Source organism: Mirounga leonina, unplaced genomic scaffold (genome assembly GCF_011800145.1).
Source record: "Mirounga leonina isolate KUSES-001 unplaced genomic scaffold, KU_Mleo_1.0 Mir_180, whole genome shotgun sequence".
Taxonomy (NCBI): Eukaryota; Metazoa; Chordata; class Mammalia; order Carnivora; family Phocidae; genus Mirounga; species Mirounga leonina.
In genome coordinates this window covers 18,945,775-18,951,716 of record NW_023270469.1, presented here as the reverse complement: position 1 = coordinate 18,951,716, position 5,942 = coordinate 18,945,775, and positions in this window count along the sequence as shown.

Below are 5,942 nucleotides of genomic sequence, written 5' to 3'. Positions count from 1 at the left end.
ACCCATGAAACAAATCAAAACAAAATACGTTTAACCCTGAGTCTTCCAATCCCACTCCACCACCTATAATGATACGCGCAGAACACACGGTGGGAACCTAGATTTAGGTGTTTATAGATGGGAAGGGGGACATCAAGAGCAAGGCTGCCCAGTGTGGGGCAGAGGCTGCACCGGGACCAGGGGCATGCTCGTGCAGTTACAGCAGTGCAAAGCAAACATCCCTGCTGTTTGTTCCCTCCTGTGCTGCTATGTATGAGACATGTCCTCGAAGATGGGTTTTCAGGGTGCAAACCACCTGAACGCTAATTGGAACCTCTGAAATACTTTCTCAACATGCACATTTTATTTGTATACAAAGTCTAAACAACCACAGCCTTTAGTTTCCTATATACTCCAGGGTTTAATGCCCGCATTTGTTAGCTGATTCTGAGTAGGTCAAAAACGGATTCACAGTAAAATGGCGCCAAACATTTTAAGTATCAAGGACAGATGTAACATGCCACAGACTGCTGACAGATGTACCAAGCACCCCCGCTCTTTAAAATAAGTTACTGCCTTAAAAAAAGGACTTTTAAGCAGTTGAATTCTTCCCCAAATAAAAATTAAGATGCTTATAATCTGAAGTTCACATCTTGCTTGCCTTTTCTAGAACTTTAAAATAGTTCTTTGAAGAAGCTGATTGGGTGAGGTGGGTTTGGAGAGGAGGTAGGGTGGGTAAGATGGAGGAACCTGATGATCATTTCTGAATGTTAATGAAGTTCTATGCAAGAAATAGGTTCAATTAAATGTTCTAGAAAAACATATATGAAGCTATCTCGGCGGTCTTGTGATTCATCTTGGTTGATGAAAACAAGATGGAAAACAAAGTTAAGTGTTAACAGTACTGGAAAAATTTTAACTTTACCCACATTGGAATTCCTTTCCTTTTTTTTTTTTTTTAAAGATCTTATTTACGGGGCGCCTGGGTGGCTCAGTCGTTAAGCGTCTGCCTTTGGCTCAGGTCACGATCCCAGGATCCTGGGATCGAGCCCCGCATCGGGCTCCCTGCTCAGCGGGAAGCCTGCTTCTCCCTCTCCCACTCCCCCTGCTTGTGTTCCCTCTCTTGCTATGTCTGTGTCAAATAAATAAAATCTTAAAAAAAAAAAAGATCTTATTTACTTATTTAGAAAGCGAGTGCACGAGCGGGTGGAGGGGCAGAAGGACAGGGGGCTCAGTCTCACGACCCTGAGACCATGACCTGAGTCGAAATCAATAGTCGGCCGGCCGCTTAACTGACTGAGCCACCTGCGCGCCCCAACACATTGGAATTTCTTAGGATCGGAAACACTAGAAAAGTTAGGCAACTCTGTCTAAAATGCTGCCCAAGGTTGCAAAAGAGACCTCATGACCTCAACCCTCCCACACAGAGCCCTGGTCCCCGCTTATCTGTTGCCCACCCTAGATCCCCACTGCTGCCCTCTCAAACCTCTCCTTTCCCTTCAAGCTCCAAGATTCCCTCAGACTCAGAGCCCAGGGAAAGTTCTGGGCTGCAGCTCAGCTACGGTCTGGCTCTTTGTACCAGCAGGGTGCACTGTCCACCCACGGTGGGCGTTTTGGCTTCTTCCTCCTGCTTTCAACCACGCTGCTACAGCTGTGTTGTTTCTGTCTCCTAGTCAGCACACACCACCTGTGCCTCAATTAGCAGAGCACTGGGATGGCACTTCGCATCCCTGTGGCTATCTGCAGGCCTTGCAGGGTGAGAACTACAGTACTAAACAGCAAGCACTGTCCTTGCCTCCAGAATCCAGGGTCAGGTATGGCATCCCATGGGAATTGCACCAGGCAGGTGCCCACCGGTTATCCGTCCCTTCAACCTCTATTTCCTTTATAGATGAGATACTAAACTACAAAATGTGAGATGCCACAAATGGAAGGTGTAGATTCTACACAGGTACAGATGGGGTTGCTGGAACAATGTTTAAATTACAGTTTCCGAGAGGTATGTTCAGGGCCAACAATCACACTGAAGACCAACCACATGCCAGGCACAGGTATGCATCCTGTACTGTTCACAATGATTGGAAAGAAATTTGATCCTTCCTTTATAGAGGAAGGAGGCCTAAAGGTGTGAAGTTCCCCAATTTAGGCTGCTTTCTTGTTCTGCTTTTTTTTTTAAACATTTTATTTATTTATTTTAAGATTTTATTTATTTGACAGAGAGATAGAGAGCACAGATAGGCAGAGTGGCAGGCAGAGGGAGAGGGAGAAGCAGGCTCTCCGCAGAGCAGCGAGCCCGATGCGGGGCTCGATCCCATGACCCTGGGATCATGACCTGAGCCAAAACCGAGTCGGACCCTCAACCGACCGAGCCACCCAGGCACCCCTCTCGTTTTGCTTCTTCATCAGTTCCGTATCTGTCTGAACTGTACTTGCCTGATTCACAAGTGGTGAGACTTCTGTAAGGTCAGAGGAAGGACGCATGCCGGTCCCATCAGGCCAGCTGCCTCCCTCTGTGTGCTGCCACCGATCCAAGGTGAGAGAAGGAATCCAGAGCGGGCGGTAGTGTGTGTGAGGGCCACCAGGCAGGCTGGCCTTGCATGCACACTCAGGGATATCTACACTCGTCAAAGTCTGTATCTTAGGGCCCGACAAGAGCCTTTACCACAGGTGACCCCCCAAACTCTTCATGCCCTAAGAGGCAGAGGTCCTTCCAAGATAGCAGAGTGGCAGGCCCCTCAACCCACCTTTCTCAGCAAAGAAACTGTGATTACAGCCCCTTCTCCCTCTGTATAGGTATACTCTATACTTTCTCTTTGGGTGCATTCTCTGCCAGTTTTCCCACCTAACAAGAACGACTTCTCCATCCAGGACAGAAATGGAAAAAGGTTAAAGAGCAATATACATGCGCTTAGCACCACAGATGAAAACACTTTCAATAGGTACATTTCCCTCACCCGCTACACAGGAGTACAATACACACCAGCAGAGCACCACAATTAGCTCAAACTCCAAAGCTGGATGTCTTGGGTTCAACTTCTCACTCTGACCTTACTAGCTGTTCAGCCTTGTTTCCTCTCCTGGAAACTAAGATGGGGATGATGGCAGCACCTGCCACACCGAGCTGTTATGAAGATTCAGTCAGTGTATACAAAACCTCTAGAGGAGTCACTGGCATATAGTGATCTCTAGTAGCTTTGCCATTACAATGCTACTGCTAGCCCCCATGAAATAAAATAAGCCCCCAAGGACGTCTTTATTTACCAAACTTCCTAAACTCAATTTCAAGGCAAAAGAGAATGGGTTAATAATTTCTACAACTGACAGGTGTTCAGAATGATGTAACCTTTAAAAAAAATGATGTAACCTTTATGGAAGGGATTCTGATAACATCTAACAAAAACTACAGAGGTACATTTACCTTTGACTGAGCAGTCCCTCCCCACTGTTAGGAATTTACCCTGAAGATACATCCCCACAGATAAAAACAACATATGCACAGTTATTAATTGTAGCATTATGTACAAATAAGACCAGAAATGTCCTAAATGTCCACCTATGAGACTGGGTGAATAAGCTATGATACATGTGCATAATTGGCTACTATGCAGCTATAAACAAGAATAAAGACTTGAAGACAGAAGACTGAACTCATAAAAAACTTTTAGGCGACGTTAAGTGAAAAAAGTATATATTGTATGTCCACTGAAAGAACCTAGATCCAACAGCATCCAGTAACATTAACCATGCCTACAGTCTAGACTAAAATAAATACTGATTCCCACTAAAAAGAACCAGGACTCCTTGGGGAAAAAAAAACTAATTCCAGGTCAGAGGCAAGGGAAATGCAAGGTGAGCCTGAAACATCTTTTTGCGCCAGAAATAAAAGAAATGCTCCAAGACCAATGGGGGCATATCAAAAGGACACAGCTGATGTATCTGAGTCTAGTAACCATATATATAAAGAACTCCTACAATGCAACAATAAGACAAATACCTTAATTTAAAAATGGGCAAAGGATTTGAATAGACAGTTCTCCTAAGATATACAAATGGCCAATAAGTACATGAAAAAACGCTTGACATCATTAGTCACTGACATACTACTTTATGCTCATTAGGATGGCTACAATTAAAACAAAACAAACAAAAAACTCCCAGAAAACAAGTGTCAGCCAAGATGTGGAGAAATCAGAACCCTCATATATTGCTAGTGGGAATGTAAAAAGCTAAAATGGTTTAATTGCTGTAGAAAACAATCTGGTGGTTTTTCAGTTAAAACAGAATTGTGATATGACCCAGCACATACTCTTAGGTACGTGTCTACAGAACATGTTTACACACAAACTTACATATGAATGTTCCTAGCAGCATAATTCATAATAACCAACAACTGAAAACAACCCAAATGCGTATCAACTGATAAGGGGATCAAATGAAATGTAGTTTTATCCTTGCAATGGGGCGGGCATTATTCAGCCACACAACGAGATGAGGTACTGGTACATGCTACAACATCGATGAACCTAGAAAACATTATATTCAATAATTGGGGGGGAGGGCAGAATTTGGACTAATAGGTATGAGGTTTCTTTTTAGGGTGATGGAAATGATCTGGAATTTGACAGAGGTAGAGGGTACATAACATAGTGAGTGTACTGAAAACCCTTGGACATTTTAAAGTGGCAAATCTTATGTTGTGGATTATAGCTCAATAAAAAGAAAAAGGGACACAGCTGGATGAAGGGGCTACCACTCATCAAATATGGGGCAATTTGAGCATCAAAAAGAATGAGTTACTAGATTATAACACTCTGAATTAAAAAATTCACAGTGAAAACAATGACCCAAAAAGGGAGAGGGAAGAACTCCTCTTTATAAATGAATGCCAGCTAATGCAGGAGGAATGATGGGATAAGAAAAATGACCATTTAAGACTCCTAATGAGATAACTGATTTAGGCAAGGGTCATCAGTGGGTGCTCACAACCGATGTGTAAAAGGTGGCCGAAGACGAAGATACTCAATGGTACCACGCACAGTTTATTGGGTAGATCTGGGGGACACCACCTTAACCAAAGAATCAAACCCAACATCACCAATACAGGGACAACCCGATGTGATGCACTAGAACATAGACAACCTCACTTATGTATCCCTGCAGAAAACATTTAACCTGAAATGAATCATGAACAAACAATAAGACAAACCCAGAATGTGGGATTTTCTATAAGACAACTGGCCTGGACTTAAATATATTTAGGGGTAAAATGCCCTGATGTTTAAAACTTACTTAAATGACTTAGGGAAGGAAAAGTGTATGCATACATGCGTCTATGTGTGCACGCGAGAGAGAGAGAGAAATGGAGGGAAAGAGAAAGCAAATGTGGCAAAATGTTAAAAACTGGTGAATCTATGTTAAAAAAAAGTACAAGGGTATTCAATATACTTTCAAATTTTCTGTAGGTTTACAATTTTTCAAAATAAGTTGGGAGAAAATGTGTATAATCAGCTTTAAAGAACAAAAATTTAACGTGCTTATTAGTTAAATGTAATGAACAGAAACAATGTATCTCTAATACAACAAATGTGATTTTCTTCAACATATTTTACTGTTCCCCATTTAAACAGGTAAAAAACGTTACGGTATAGTTGCTCTGAAATTCCTCTACGAAGCCTGAAGGCTTCTGAATTAAGTAAAAGTTAGCCCAATTCAGTTGATAAAAAGTTTATCTAAGAGGCAAGAAAATATGTTGGATAACTCACAAACCCCACTGTACTGCACCCGCAGCTTAGAACTCTACATACTTCAAAATATGGCTTCAAGATGTTTCTTCTTTAACAGAATTTGTTAATTTTTCGTGAGAGAGGTAAACATTTTTTGCTACACAGACCATATGATTAGCAGACAATTCAACTTTTATCTCCAGTGAGATGATTTATCATAAAGAAAGTCACCAAAAGTTG